The sequence below is a fragment of the Equus przewalskii genome, chromosome 14, assembly GCF_037783145.1.
Source record: "Equus przewalskii isolate Varuska chromosome 14, EquPr2, whole genome shotgun sequence".
Lineage (NCBI taxonomy): Eukaryota > Metazoa > Chordata > Mammalia > Perissodactyla > Equidae > Equus > Equus przewalskii.
This window is the reverse complement of record NC_091844.1, coordinates 21,898,795-21,916,179: the sequence shown is the minus strand read 5'-3', so window position 1 is coordinate 21,916,179 and position 17,385 is coordinate 21,898,795.

The window sequence follows — 17,385 nt, the reverse complement described above, 5'->3', positions numbered from 1 at the left end:
ATTGCTACTGTAGAGACTTTTTAGAGATAGTTCCTCAAGCAAACAGTGGGTGTTTCAAGACTGGACTAACATGGTTGAGGTGGAACTTTCAAGATGTTTCATACCACATCATGTACACAAATAGATTCTTCACTAGCTTATCTGTTCTTTTGGAGGAATGGGATTTTATCAGATCAGGAAAAGTATTACCTAGATTATAGGATTTTATGATTCTTTATATATCTCACAAGGTTAGTGCTTGGCAGAATATTGGCTAGGAAATAAAAATCATCAGAATTTTTAAAGCTGTATTTTAGAACTTCCAATTTTTCTCTCTCTTTCTGCAAATATTAAGTATGTCCTTACTATGTGCTGGGCAATGTTCTCCTAATTAGGTGAGCAAAAATGGCAAAGTCCTCGTGCACTTGCAATTTCTATTTTGGAGAGTAAGATCGATAATAAACAAGTAAACAAATAAGGAAATATTATGATTTTTGCCACTTGTAATGCTATGAGAAAAAAAACTAAAGCAAGAAAATGGAAGACATGAAGGGATGTCTATTTTATAAAAGGTAGACAGAAAATAACTCGTAGAGGTGATATTTAAGAAGAGTCTGCCAATTAACAGGATAACAGTGACAAACTCTATGTAGTCACTTTTTCTATTTTACCACTTTCTAAGCACCTTACACAAATAAAATCATTTAACCCTCATCACAACTCTCACAAGTAGGTGCAAACATTATCCTCATTTTTCAGATAGACTGAGATTGTCAAGCACCAGGTAACTTCACCATGATCATGCACCTAGTAAGTGTCAAAGCTAGGACATCAGACTTCACAGTCTATATTCTTAGCAACTGCACTGCCTTGCTGAGAGGTGTTTCTAGACCGAGAAAACAGTAATTGTGAGACTGTAAAGACGTCAGAGCCACAAGATGTCAGGATATTCAACAAACAACATGCATCTCCATACAGCTGGGAAATAACAAGTGAGGACAAGAGTGGCATCAGATGAAACCAGAGAGGGAGGTAAGTGCAATAAAGGTGGATTATGGTAAACAGTTTGGGGTTTGTTATGAGCACAATGAGAAACCTTGCAGGCTTTTAGGTAGGGAAGCAGCATTACTTATTTTAGGCTTTGAGAAGGTCACTTTGGCTATTTCCTGGTAGACAGAGTTTGGGTTAGCATGTTTGAAAAACTGAGAACAATCAGAGGACCACGGTTACAGCTCAATGATGATTAGCGTTTGGTCTAGCACGGTGCTGTCAGAAGACGTAAAATGTGATAACACTGGGATGTATTTGAAGGCTAAGCCGTCATGACTGCATAGACCATTTGTGGGAGGGAGGCAGGTAAAAAGACATCAAAGTGGAGCATTTAAGACATCTTGATATGCCAATTAATCTTTAAGACCATGGGCTAACTGGATTCATTAATATACCAAAAAAGACATATTTACAAATGTTACAACACAAATATTAGCACATCATATTTCATCAACTCTAATATGCACACTTTTTCACACTTTAATAAATTGAAAATTATATTCTTCTTATTTTTGATAATAATTTAGGTTTAATGAAATATTATTCGCTGAACTTAATTTTCTCATGAGAGAAATTATTAGCATCTGGTGATTTGCTAAGTTTTACCTTTCTCTGATATTTTCACATTAATAGTTTTCTTTCCTAGGAGTCTCTACCAGCGTATTGGCAATTTGTTAAATGGTTTTACATTGTTCTTTAAATGTGCACTGTATGTATGTCATGCTTTCAATACTTAAAACAAACTACTTTAGAACACGAGTTTCTCTTCTGTGTATTTTTGGCATTCCATAGAGTATTCAGCTCAAAGTTAGAAATGGAGTAAAAAGCTCAATAAATTACTCTTAAATTGACTTGACAGATGTCAGTGGGGTGCTATACCATCCAGAATTTCTTTTTATAGTGGAAAATCCAGCTAAATGTCTATTTTTTCAGGCTTACTTTTTTGTTGGCTAATTGGCTAGGAAAGTAAACAGAAATATCATCTGTATAATTGAAATTCCAACAGGACAGCAAGGGACAAGGAAAAATATTGTTTAAGGAGATGATGAATAAAGCCCAAAAAAGTTACTGGCAAAAGGGGCACACGGGAAAAACCATTTCACTAGGAGCACAGAGCTTCAACCGACACCGGCAGAGGAAGAGTTGCCTAAATAAATTTTATTGTTTTTCCTTTTCCAGATAAGCTATGCACCCCTCACCTTTTTTTGCTTTTTTTTTTTTACTTTTAACATTAACTTATTGCATAAAAATACTAAACAGAAAAAATAATAGCAAAAACATGTGAGGGAATTCAAAATATCATATTGTGTAAATAAGTTAGAAAATACATTTTGAAATCTGTGCATGTAAAACAAACTTAGCAAGATGTTATGTTGACAGTGTTCCTCTGAATAAATAAAATACACACACTAACTTGAATATATAGACAAATTAAATATATATATTATCCTGACTAAAATATCAGTATAATAAAATCAGCGCTAGGAAGGAGAACTTTTGGAAAGTTGAGTACCTGTTTTTCCCATAGCAGCATGGTGGCTAATTAAGGTGATTTGGTGAAAGAAATTAGGATAGATAGAAATTAATAAATCAAGAAAGAGCAGAATGTGGTCACAGTGAAGTAGCAGTGAAAAATTTATAGGCATGAAACAACAACAGAGTTCATTAGGCTGCATACTTAGCAAGTTGATTTAAAAATTTAGACTCTCTGACTTTGATCTGGCGTAGAGTGTCCTAGCGCTGGGCATTCAAAGGTAGCCAGACCTTGGTGTATTCTGGGCCCAGATGATAACAGACAGCTGAAATCAAAGTCTCTCCTTAAAACAACCATATCCACAGTCACCTTCACCCTTTAATGTGCATAAAAATCACATGAATTATCTTAAAATAACAGGCACCTCTTCGATACAAAAATGCAGAAATAAAAATACAATGACATTTTTCCCACCTACAGTCATTCACCCCTGTTAAATCAATACATCTTTGGTTTGAAGGCCACTGTGAAATTTCAAGAATGTCAAACATAACATATTCAATATTATTTAGGGTGTTAGAAAATATAGTATATTGACTATCTAAGCACCTAATCTGGAACATCACAATATGGAATAATCACTGTAGAACATCACATTGCCTGACATAATTCAAAGCAAAAAGAGGAAATGCAATAAATAGTGAGTCACACTTTTTTCTTGTTCAGAATTTACCTTTCAAAAGTCTCAACTAACACACAAACTAGTCTAAGTCATACAGTGTCTGGAATTTTTATTGAATAATTATGTATACCACAGTTTATTCCAGAAAATATTGCTTGGAGCAAAATACAAAATAAATGTGGAGGCCCCTCTGCACAGAGCTCTGTAAATTTAGGAATGCTGCATTGAAGGAATTCCAGGACTGTCTGATCTTTTGCCCCAACAACACCCAACTCAGTCTGCAATATACAAATTTCATGCATGAAGTCTATCTAAGGAACTTGGACAAAAAGAATGAAACTAGGGCCAAAAAGAAACCAAAAGATTTAGGAAGAAATGAAACAAGTTCCAGAAGGATTTGCAAACTAGTGAACAGGAGGAGTCACTACGGAACTGGGTAGGTACAAAAGCTCATACTCTGAAGGTCAAGGCAAGACAAGCTTCAGAAGGAGGGCAAGTAGAGACTTCAGGAAGGAGCACCTGTGAATTACCCCCTCCTTGAAGCCCACTGAAATGGGTAAAAATAAATAAAATCTAACAAATAAATCATCTGTACTATATTAAAAATGGTCACAGGTGCACACCATATGTTCTGAAAAATATTACCTTGTAGACACAATAAAATGCAACACAGGAGTTAAAACCATCTTTAACCTCTGTGTAGGCAGGATGAGGCTGTTGAGTTCGCTCACTGTTGTGAACTGATTTGCACACAGAGGACCCTGAATCTCTACTTGTTGAATGAAGGACAGCATGATTTGACCTGGTTCTTCCATAATACCAGAACAATGCAGCATTCTAGAAGTAAGTGAGACAGTTTTGAAGGGTCCTCACAAATACCTTAATTTGGGGTATCAGAAGCAGAGTGGCATGAGGCCAGAGCACGAAGGTGTTACTGAGTGGGATCTGTTTCCACTAAATCTCAGTGCAGAGGAGAAGGGGCTGAAGATGAGATCAGACCGTTTTTCTGCACCTACCCTCCAAGTCTGTTGTGGGGGCCTGCAGAGAAGAAAGGTATAGAGGAGATCGGAAAGCATAAGTTGCACCTAATGTTAAGGTTGCTGCTCAAGGTTGACAGAGTAGAGATAACTGCACTCTGAGACTCCACACAAAAGGCTGTAGAAAACCTTTTAAAGACATACTTTGCAAAAAAGAACCATACTTGGCTAAATTGCACTTCAATATTTTAAGGAAAAGATCACTTTCATGATATTTAACTACTTTGACTTACTAAACTAGAAAGAAAAGCTATTCCCAAGTGTTTGTTTGTTTTTACAAAGGTGCACCATATTGATAGACCACAAGCAAAATGATAGTAACCAAACAGCTGACAAAGAAAAAAACAACTAAAAAGTTTAGCACATTTCTAATGAAAAATAATGTAGTGACTTTGTAGTAATGGCTATGGAGACAGAGAAGGTATTGGAGTGGGGTGGGCGTGGATTTTTCTATAAAAGAAACGACTTGTTTTTGGTGAAAAAGAAGTTATTTTCATTGTAGTAGGAGGAGAAGCATTATCATCAATGTCAGGTGTAAGTATCCACTGTCATCAATATCACTTAAAATTATTTTGCAAGTGCTACCAATGTCAATTAATAATTTTTTAAAGGTGTTAATTATGTGCTGATGACTACGAAAGCATTTTAAAAAACACAAGAGAATCAACTAAGATGCTTTTTACAAAATCTATATGACTATCACTATTGTTACTACATATGTTGTACTGTTCCTAGATAATGTGAGAAAAATTATTTTCAGACTATCAACAATAATATAAAATGCTTAGAATCAAATTTTAAAATGTAAAGCATGAACTTAAGTTATACAACTCTTCCATGATCATAAAAAAAAAGACTTGAATAAATGGAGAGCCACACTTTGTTCTTGAATAATGATGTATATGTCAAAAGCTTTGACGTTATATATTTCAATTTTCCCTAAGCTCATTCATGATATCAGTGATATCCCCCATAAAATCATACTGGGTGTAGGGGGGAGTAGTTCAGTGTTACAGGGGGATAATCAATAAAACAGTCCCCTTATAATTAAATTATTTTATGATATAAGTAAAAAACATAAATATTTTAAAAGTCAAATAATACAACAATCAACTTATAATGAAAAGTGACAAGTTTTGTCCCTATATCTATCTCCAATGTTGTGCCTCAGAGGCAATCATTTCTGAGTACATTTTTAATTCCTGTAGTAAAATGAACCATTATCCTTAAATAATGGGCTTGCATTAATGTAAATTAACCCATCTGCTTAATAACTATTGACTTCTTACAATGATCACAGTTTAGCTCATTTGTGCAATATCATTAAAATTCCATTTTTACTTATTTATTGGTTATCACTAGGTAGTTGAGATGACTAGTTTCATGGCCAACATCCATTTTTCCCTCTTCCCTAAAAATAAAAAAATAAAAAATTAAACTGCAATGGTAGTGTATCCAGACAAAAAAAAAAAAAGAATTTTAGTAGGGTGGTGGATGATGAAAGATAAGCAGAAGTTGTCAGAAGGAGCTTTAGGCTGTTGCTTAAATCATGGTGACTTACCTGGAAGGGAGGCAGCCATTTTGCTTTTATTCCTTTCTCCTTTGCCATGCTCAAATGATTGCTAGAGTCAGTGGTGATCATATGGCTGGCCATGAAATAGTATTCAGGATGGTAACCAAGCCCTAAAAAAGGCAGTAACAGAGAAAAGAAGGGTCCTGAACGTCAATGACATTCTGCATCCATGATAACTAGCCCTGGATTATTATCCTCAGGATTTACTGGATGTGAGAGAAAAGGAATATCACTATTGTTAAGCCAAATATATTTTAGATTTCTGTTATAGCAGATTAACACAATTAACGATACGTTATGTAACTTTCAGTAATGCACGTTTAGCTTTACATCTGGTGCATTCATTGACAGATGGTATTTCTGGAGTCTCTACTTTTTAATATAAAGAAATTGTTTCTTTCCTTCTTGAAACCTCTCCTCTTCACCCCCATCTAGCTTTCCAACCTCTCTAAATTTTATATTTACTTTCATATTTTAAAATCAATTATATTTGCATTCTGATTCGTAACCACAATTAAATATTCTATACTTCATATATAGTTTGGTTTTATTTCAAGAGAAGAAAATAAATAATTATGATTTATATTTTTATAAATCTATTAGCATTGTTCACTGTAATTAAGTAGAACACTAAATTATCTATCATTTTTTGTGTAGTTTTTTGGGGTTTCTTCTAGCATATAAGTGACTTTTTTTTTCTTACATTGTATCTTACTCATAACCTAAACTTCTTCGAAGTGCTCAAGTATACCCTCTAGCTAATGGAATGCCTTGCTTTTCTCAAGACATCCCTCCTGAATTTCCTCTCAACGTGTCTGGATGGAATGTTCTTAAGTCCAGCTGCACAGATGACTCCTTGGGTTCTCCCTTAACCTGTGTGTCTGACCTCCTTCTTTCTTGGATCAAATATTATTTTCTTTCTTTCTTTTTTTTTGATTTATACTCTTCTTCCTATGACTTACTAAGCAAATTTGCTATTAAGAAAACTTTCTGAGACCATATGTCAGTAAACGTCATCACATTGCTCTCACACTGATAATTATACTTGAGTACCCAATTCTAGATTCAAAATCTTTCTTCTCAAAATTGCGGAAATTTTCCCATTGTGTTCTAACTACCAAAGTGGTTTAGCAAATATTTGATCTTTGTCTTTATTTTGTCTTTATTGTTTAAGATCTCCTTTGTTTTCCTCAGTATGGAGAAATTTTTCAACAAGTATCTAGTATGGAATATAGGTCTTTTATCATTTGTCTTGCTTGGAACTTAGTAATATTTTTCAATTTTTAGATGTATGTCTCCACTTTGGTTTCAAAAATAATCTCATATTGTTTCTTTGAAAAATTTCTCCTCCTTGTTTTCTCTGTTCTCTCCTTCTAAAACTCCCATAAATCCAACTTTGAGCATCCTGAATTAATGTACTTTTCTATTATATGTTCTTCTATATTTTTAGTCCCCTTGATATTTGTTCTATATTTTGGGAAATATTCCCAGATTTTCTACTTAGGCTTTTATGCCTATAATTATGATTATATCAAAAATTGTATTTAAATTTCCAAGAACTCTTTTTTTTTTCTGTACATTTTTTAGCATTTTAGTTTTGTTTTAAGGATACTTTATATTTTTCTAATTTCTCTGTGAACAAAAGTCAGAACTTTAAAAACTGCTCTGCTCTTCTCTCAATTTTCTTTGTTTCTTCTGAGGACTTTATTTACCTTGGTCTTTCTCTTTCATATGGCAGGTTCTACTCAAATATTTGTTAATTCTTGGTTGTTTGCATCTAAGAGTGATGTAACAGAAAGTCATGATGGGAAATAACTTGACACATGACAATCTTTTTTTAGCATTAAAAAAGAGAAGGAAAGAATGATGTGTTTTCCCACAAACTGCAGAATATAAAGGTTTTTACGCTGAGGCTTATACATTCACTTGGTATCAGAGACAATTTATTAAATTTATATGAAATATACTACTTTGTTGCTGTTGCTTCTCTCATGATTAAACAAATATTTACAATTTTTTCTTTTAATGTGCTAGGCTCTATTCTAGGCATTGGTAATACAGCTGTGAACATAAACACACAAAATCTTGTGATCTTATAAATAAAAATAAATAGGAACATATCCAGTACTTTTTCTATATTGAAATTGATAAACCAAGAAAGGAGGATAAGGAATGTATATGGGTATGTGCTTAGGAAGTCAGGACAATTGTTTTATTTTGTCTTCTCATTGCTTATTTGACAGATAGCTTTCATTTAGGGAATAAATGCTTGGCTCTAAGCATTATTTCCTGAAGCAGAGGTGGACAGTGTTCTATTAAAATAGACCATTAAAGCAATGAGAAGACAAAGTAAAACATCCCAGAAAATTGCAACTGGGAGGATGCCTGCACTCAGGAGAGTGGTTTCAGCTGGATCCTGAAGAACTAGTGGTATTTCGATGCACGGAGATGAGCAAAATGCCTTCTGCATTACAAATATATCAGCAAAACACTAGCAGGCAGGAAAATCAAACAATCATTTGAGAAACACTAAGTCAACCTGATTAGAGCAGGATTCATAGAAGAGATTAAAGGGAGAGACCTGAAAAATGGATTAGAACAGTATGGAGGCTTCAATTCAAGAGTGTATGGACCTTATCCTCTAACAGTGAGAGTTAAGGAGACGTTGTGAAAATGTCTAGTGAGGGGATAAAACAGTACTTTTAAAATGCCACCTTACTTCCCACAGTAAAAATAGCAGTTACAAAACATCAGGGTAGAAAAAGATCTTACGTTTTCCTCCCTTGACTCTTCTCCACCTAACAACATATTTTTCTTTGATAACTAATAAAATATCTTTACATCCTGGATAAACTTGCTGAATGACTGAAGTATATGCCCAACAGCTTGCAGCTAGTAAGGGCACAGCCTGGAAATCTGGCTTCCCAACTCTCTACGCATGACTCTTCACACGTTGTTTGCAATTGTCTTTACACAGTTGAATAGTAAGTGCCTTTGACCAGTTTAACACATCATAACGAAAAACATATTTATGCACTCACCAGCTATCATGAGAAATAGTAAATTTATTGCTATAGGGGCTCCCTGCATACCTCATTTATATCAGTCCATTTTATTTCTTTCTCCCAAGGAATTACAACATTGGTATTTTAAAAAATATTTTAATAAATGAAGTATTTAATGTAATTTATTATTTTCCTTTTTTAAATGTTTATCATATATACCTTACAGAAATAAACAAAAACATTTCATGCAGTAATATCTCTTTTATATATTGCTACATACAGTTCACTAATCTTACTTCCAGGTACATAAATGTATTTTTCCTTATACTATGTATAATTTTGGTGTCAACATTTTAGTAGCATCATAACATGCATTGAGTAGTGTTTCTTTTATTTTACTTTCATTCCTGTTCTTTAGAAGATTGGGTTTAAAGTTGGAATTATCCATGAATATTTAGTTATACCCAACTATAAAATATACTTGATAGTTGCTTTGAAGGAATATTTGCTTTTTCTGAGTGCATTTGTTTCTTCTTGTGTCAGTAGCAGCAAATTCTATTTTTCTCAGAATGTATTCATTGCATCTAAGTTTTCAAATGAATCAGCATAAAGTTTTGATAGTATGTTTAGTTCTTTTCTTTTTCTTTTGCTGAGAAAGATTTGCCCTAAGCTAACAGCTATTCCAACCTTCCTCTCTTTTGTATATAGGTCACCGTCACAGCACTGCTGATGAGTGGTGTAGGTTTGTGTCCGGATTCGAACCCGAGAACCCTGGTCTCCGAAGCAGAGTGTGCCGAACTTAACCACCACACCATGGGGCCAACCCTGTGTAGTTCTTCTTATTTGCTGGTATTGTTTATGGGTAAATTAATCTAACTAACTACTATCAATGCTATTCATTTTAAAAAAGAAGATTCTTGACTGTGTTCATTCCCGATTTGATTTCTACTCCAACGAATTCTAGAAATTTTATCATTTTTTTTCCTTCATTGAGATAATTCTAAACTCTCTTCTTAACATTTAAAATTGGTTGCTTAGTTTAATCATTTGAGATTTTCATCATTTTGAATATAAATACCTGATGCTATAAATTTCATTTTATTTCTACCTTAGTGTTATTTCTGTTTTAAATGCACCATTTTTCTTATCCTTTTAAATATTTTCATATTCATTATGATTTCTTATTTGATTCATAAGTTAAGAATTATGTTTTTAAATTTCTGACCATAATTTTTGTAATTATTAACCAAACTGCATTGTGGTTAAAGTCCTGATGTGTAGAATTCCAAACCTTTGAAATTTGTGAGACCTGGGGTATCGTCTAGCACATCAGAGATTTTAACAAGTGCGTGTATTCCCCAATTGTTGTTTGAAATTTCCATTTATACCGACTAGAGTAAGTTAGTTTAGAGAACTGTCTGAACCTTCTAGATTTCTCTTTGTATTTTTGCTTGGTGAATCGACTAATTACAACATGAGGTAGATGATTTACCAGTTTCCCCTTGAAGTTCTGTTGATTTGTGTTCAAGATATTTCGAGATGATGTTTTTAGGTCTATGTGAGTTTATATTCGTTTACTGTTTTTTAATCATCTTGGTAAATTGAAGTTTTTAATATTTTGGAGTAATTATCTTTATCTCTATTGTTTAGTTAAAGTCTGGCTTTTTCCTATTAATAGTGATTAATATAACTATATCAACTTCATTTAGGTTAGTACCTGCCTGATACCATTTTCTATTTCTTTTCTCAGCATCTCTCTGTCCTTATTTCTTAGGAGAATTCAAGTCGACAGCATAAAACTCTGTTTAACTTTTAAAACATAATCTGCTCTTCTTGTCTTTTAAATTAAGATTTTAGTCCATTTAAATTACTGCTTAATAAATGCAGTCACAATATAGTGGTTAAGAAAATAAATGCTGGAGGCAGACTGCTGGGTTTGAATTCTGGATCTGTCACTTATTAGAAATGCATGACCCTGGCCAAGTCATTAAAATTTTCTGTGCCTCCTCATTATTTGTTAATTTAGATTTATAGCAGCAATTCTCTTACAGAGCTTTTGTGAAAATTAAATGAGTTAATATTTGTAACTTCTTTCCAACACTGACTGGAATACAGTAGGCATTATATAATTGTTTACTATTACTGTATTTGAATTAAATTTCCAAACTTTTTTCTTTTGCTCATTTTTTGCATTATTATATTTTTTATTGTTTTATTTGTTCCACTGTTTTTCTCATTCTTATCTTTTATGGATTCATTAAAAAATTACTTTTAATCACATTCTATTTGTTTTATTATCTTTTTTAAAGTCCATCATGATTATCCCAGAAAACAGTAAAAGGGCTATTCAAAAATTAAATATTCTGCAGACAAAATAACAAATCCACTAAATTGCTCATTAAACTCCAATAGAACTCATGGTCAACAAATATCTTCTCTGGCAATTTCCAAACATTAAGAATATGTGGGTAATCTTTCCTGTTTTGCTAAAAAATCTAAATATTCCTTCAACTGAATATTAGTAAAAACATTTAAAATATGAGCTAGAGAATTGGGGGAAAAAACACACTTTAGTACGGGAAGATAGGATGATTGAGGCAAAAATTGATAATGAATTAAAAAAAAACTTCAGACAACCTACTAGACATTTCCTTTTTGGTTGAAATATTTTAATTATAATGCATCAAAATAGGGAGAAAAAGGCTACTTCTCAAGAGCATTCCAATGCTATCCCTAAGAAGGGGCACCATTTTTGGTGATTTATAACTTGGGATTCTTGGATTTCAAGATCAGAGTTTTCTTTCTTTCATTTTTAACATGCCATTATTATGTTCTATTCTGTGAATCATGTTTTCATCAGTCTGTGCAGCCTCTATGCTAACAACCTCCCGCACTTTAGGTTGCTTCTAAGCACAGGTCGCTTTCCGGGGGTTTCCCCACATACAGATGCCCAGAGAGAAAATAAATTAACCTTCGACATGCAACAGCAAATGCTGAATCTATCCAGACTCAGAACTAACACTGGGGGATTCTGCATCTCCAAATGGAGAAAGTGAGACCCAGAAACAGCATCTCTGTGGATAGCTTGAATAGGCTCTAAAGACGGAAATATCAGTACGAACACGCACTTTGAAATTTGGAATTAGAGTTTCTTAGAGTTTGTGGGAACCTTGGATATCATTTCGTGCAATCTTCTCATTTTACAAACATGGAAACTGAGACTTCAAGAGAGAGTAAGTGACTTGTCTATTGCGTTAGAGACTTAAGTGCCAGTCCACAGAATGGTGTTTCTCATTTGGTAATGCTACCAGTTAGACACATTTAAGTATATCAACTACTGTTGTTTTGGTTTGGGGGGAGGAGGGTTATGATATACAGCTTTGCTTTCCAACTAAATTGTAAGCTATTGAGGAGAAGAGCTATATTTTGTTAAAATCTGTAGAGCAGCCCCAAATCTCTTCTCAAATTGAAGCCCAAACCCAGCTCTGATGCTTATTAGGAACTCAATAAATTGCTGAATAATTTATCTCTGGAGTGGCAATTGTAGAAACCTCGCTTTTTGCAAGCTGAAAAGCAACAGAAATGGATAGTAATGTTACAAATTCTGGTGACAGAGATGAGAGATGAGCAACACTATTTCATCGAATATTGCAGAAATCACCCATAATGTCATTTAATATGTGGAGATACCACAAAGGACTTACTTTAAGGTGTATACACACCAAAAACTAGGGAAAGAGCAGGTTAGACCATTTTAGGAGTTATAAGCAGAATTCTAGCTAAGGAAACCTGAGGCTTCAGTTAAGTAATTTTCTGGTAAGATGATATTAAATTAATCTTTCAATTGAAAAGATATTTTACTCTATTTATTTTACAATAACCTGGTTTTTAATTTATCTTCTCATGAAACAGTTCTTTTAGAACAGTGGACTATATAAGAATAAAGAACAACGAGATCCACTTCACTGGAAAGGCTTAATGAAAAGATGAGTCCTTGATCACCTTTCTTGACAAAAAAAAAGCAGGAGGATAACTCTGGAAGCTGTGGGAGAAAGTGGTTATATCAGTCAGCCTTCGTCTGCCTATACCATGGAAACAAGCAACCTTCAAAATTATGATCACTCACAAATTAAAGCCTTACTTTTGTTCACACTTAGTCCACTGTGCGTTCAACCAACTGTTCACGGAGGCTGTCCTGCATGGCAAGGTACAGCCCTCCACCTCCACATCAGCACACGGTTCCTTAATCCCAGGAACGTTTTCATTAAATGCCTAATCCTGCAAGTAACACACTCACATTTCCACTCACATTTCACTGGCTGACACAAGTCATATAACCACACCCAATTTAACGCAGGTTGTAAGCACCTTTTTTCTTGTGCTCTGAAAAAGAGGAAAACAACATCAATGAACAATGTTATCTGCGATGGAGATGCATGTATATCACTGATTTTATGTTTGGTCAGACTTAAGGCAGAAGATGAAAGCACACAGCATACTCCTAAAAGGTGACCAAGGTCCTTACATGAATAAAAAGAAATTGATCTCTCACAGTGACCTCAAATTTATTTTGAAATAAAGAAGATAGCCTCTTGGTTCTCCGTCTCAGTTCAAGCACGGCTGTAATTTCATGACATTTCCCATGAGGTTAAAAGTTACTCATTGCACGTCAGAGACAAAGACTCTTAGTCCTCCTCTGTTCTGGACACTCGGAACAACTTTGAAAATGACAAAAGTAGTTTCTTTGGCAATTTTTTAAAAATCAGGTTTCTTAGGTGTTCTAATACAAGGTCAGTAGAGCTAGAAATCAATCAACTGCTAGAAATCAAATGAAGAAGTGATGGTTTGAAAGTGTGTGTGCGTGCGTTTGTGTGTATGTGTGTTTTAAAACAACTTCTGGATCAAATAGGTAACAAACAAAAAAGGAGGGTGTCTTTTTTCACTTTTGGAAATCACCATTTTTTTTAAAAAAATCATGCTTGTCTGACACTAATGCAATTAATATTTACAATATTTACACCAATTACTGAAAAATGGAGTTCTAAATTGTGCATTTAGAACTTTTTGTTTTCCTTCATTTTTGCCATGGTTTTCCCCCATCACTTTGCCTTCTGTGGTCTTCTCATGGCACTAAATACTTTCTATGGTCTCAAATACAAACATATTACCTATAACAATAATAGGGTAGTCTAGGGTTTGTCTTATTTGAGGCTGTAGTCTCAGCTCATAGTACAAATTAATATAAGTAATATGTGAAATATTAACAAATAAGTATGTGAAATTTGAGGCAGAGAGTAAGTAAATAACTTGGCAAAAAAGCATAGAAACTAAGTGGCAGATTTAGGATTCCAACTCAGGCCTCCTAAATCTGAATTTGGGAAGTGTTGAAGGCATAATCACTTTAGCTTGTTTTTAATTTTTACTGTTACTTCTCTAAGACAAAAAAGTGATACTTTCCTTCTTTAAAATAAAATGATATATTTAAGAATCTTTAAAAGATAATTTCCTTGTCCAATTAGATGGTTATTTTTTTGAGCTGAGTAATCTCAGATCTCTTGTCTATATAATAAAAGTAATTTTATTTCATTTTATGCTAAGAATAGATGTCTCCAAAGGATTTGCAGAGGAAATATGTATGACATGAATCTTTTCAAATTCCCTACTTGTAGCCATCCAGGATTTTTGAATTTGTGGAATAAAATACCCTAAATTACTAAAATTCTCTATCCAGTTGAAAGATTCCCCTAAAGAAACATAACATCATAATTTCTTCCAAATAGCATATTATGCTTGCTAAAATTAAAGAGAAATGGAACGTTGAATTTATTTACTTGCTCTAATCCAATCATTATATTTTGAAGTATATACTGAAGTAATTAAAAGAGACTCAAGTTAAATTTTTAAGGTATTGTATGAAAAGAAAATATTATGACTACTTTGGAATGACAAAAGCAATTTGACAAGGAAAGGAACATTGCTTCATAAAGTTATTTTGTATGTTCTTCTCTGAGAAAAAGACTTTGCAGGCAGAACTTATTTATGCATTTGAAATTGCATCTTATTTCTCACCTTAGGTAGCTCTCCATAGGTGCCAGCTGTAATATATCAATAGCTGAACAGCTCATTGCCCTAAAGTGTTCTTGCACATGCCTGACTGAGCTATCGAAAAGGCTGCTCAGATTTCAGGCCTTTGTAGATCACTGGTTCTGGCAGACGTTGTAAGTTTGGTTTCTTCTCAACCCCTGCTTTGTCAAAGGGCCACTGTCAAGTAGTTCAACAAAAACTGAAGAATCAGACAATTAACAATGTTTACTGTATGTACAAGGTAAAAAAATAAATAAATAAATAAAACAGAATTCTTATTATTCCAGAGTAGAAGCTTCAATCATTTATTCGAATTGAGTGACTGAAGATCCCCAATGTTATAGTGTGTCATTTCTGAAAGAAAACACCTTGTTATATTTCCCTCAATATACTCACTTTCTGACCCATTTCCTGCACCTGGTTGACTGAGCAGCAACCACAAAATCTCCTAGAATTTCGTGCCATACTTCCTCTGTGTGCATCACTCATTCGTGTTCATCACCGTATATTTCCAGGTATGATAGCATTTCAATTCTCTGCTCCCTTTGAAAGTCAGCGTGACCATATGACTTACTTTGGCCAGTAGAGATGGTGTATCTCACTCCTGAATGGAAGCTTTAAGAGCTGGTATGCAATCTTTCATATTCCTTCCTCCTGTCGCAACAATCTTGGAAATATACATGAACATGGAGCCTCTGTTATCCTAGCTTCTAGAATAACTATGATAAGCAAAATCCCCAGTTGGGTGTGAATGTGTGTAAGAAATACATTTTTGTTGTATTCAAGCACTGAGATTTGTTTTCTTATCTCAGCTTAACTACTACTATCCTGACAGATACACTGTGTTCTCCCAGAGTTTGCTCAATAACAAATGAGTTAAAGAGTCATGTGGAGGCCCTGGAACTCTAGCAAAATGTAGCACTTTGTGTAGCCTCAGGTTTTATTTATGTAAACTTAAATTTGGAGAAATTGGTTGTTCCCACTGGGTACTTGCTTCCTTATTAACCACTAGAATGAGGTTAAGACCCCAAAGCATGCCCACTGGACAGAGAGCCAGATGTCTATTAAATACGCATGCTGCTCCTGGCTTCTCCAAGTCCACCCATACCTCTGACTGCTCTTTCTCATGGAAAGCTTTACAGACAGAGCAGGAGTCTTTTTGTGCCCTACTCAAGAATCACTGACATTTTTCTGATGGTGCTCAGTGAATTTTGACCCCACTCTTTGAAATCTCACCTCCTCCTGACTCTAAGTGTTATCTCAAGCAGTATCTCTTTTTCTGTGTAGCTTTCTCTTGATCTCTTATTTACACACTTTCTTTTTCCCAGAAAATAAATGCAGGTTTAAAAGAGTTGATTCTGGAGCCACATTGACTAGGTCCAAATCTCGGATCTACTATTTGCTAACTTTAGGGCAATGAACAACTTTTTTTTTTATGTGAGGAAGATTAGCCTTGACCTAACATCCATGTCCATCTTGCTGTACTTTATACGTGCGATGCCTGCCACAGCATAGGTTGATGAGCGGTGCATAGATCCCTGCCTGGGATCTGAACCTGCTAAGCCCAGGCCACTGGAGCAGAGTGTGAATACTTAACCACTACACCACCGGGCTGGCTCCCTAGGGCAGTAAACAATTTTTATTTTTTTTTTAAAGATTTTATTTTTTTCCTTTTTCTCCCCAAAGCCCCCCAGTACATAGTTGTATATTCTTCGTTGTGGGTCCTTCTAGTTGTGGCATGTGGGACGCCGCCTCAGCGTGGTTTGATGAGCAGTGCCATGTCCGCGCCCAGGATTCGGACCAACGAAACACTGGGCCGCCTGCAGCGGAGCGCGCGAACTCAACCACTCGGCCACGGGGCCAGCCCCGGGCAGTAAACAATTTAATTAAACATTTCTGGTTTTCATCTTTAGATGACGATAAGGGAATAGTGCTCTCTAACTCATAGGCTTATGTGGAAGATTAAATGAGATAATCAGCATTAACAACTTTATACTTTCTGTTATCATTACCACTCATACCAACACTGGCAATTCAAGGTGTTGGCTACTTGGTCCTCCCACTGCACACTAGGAATACCCCTATCATGTAATTCACACTATTGCAAATATGCATTAAATTTTCTCTTTCGTAAAATTGGAGTAAAAGCTCCTTGATTACAGCAAATAGGGCTTTTTCAATTCTGCTTCACAACCCTTGTAACACAGGCCCTTTCCCACAGTTTACTGACTGATAACAGAACAGACCTGCCCAGAAGGCTTTTGACACGGGATGGGTACCTCTGGTGAGGTTATATGCCTTAGGCTTCTTATAATCAGAAAATTCAGACCTAATTGTATAATCTTGCCTTCTTTGACCAACCCCTAAAGAATGAAATGAAAATTAGGAAATTATTTTATTGTTGTGTTAAGGTCTCTGGGTATAGCAAAATGATTCCTTCATGTGTCTTTGGTTATCTAATCACAACTATGCATTTCAGTGAAGTAAGCCTAGCTCACACC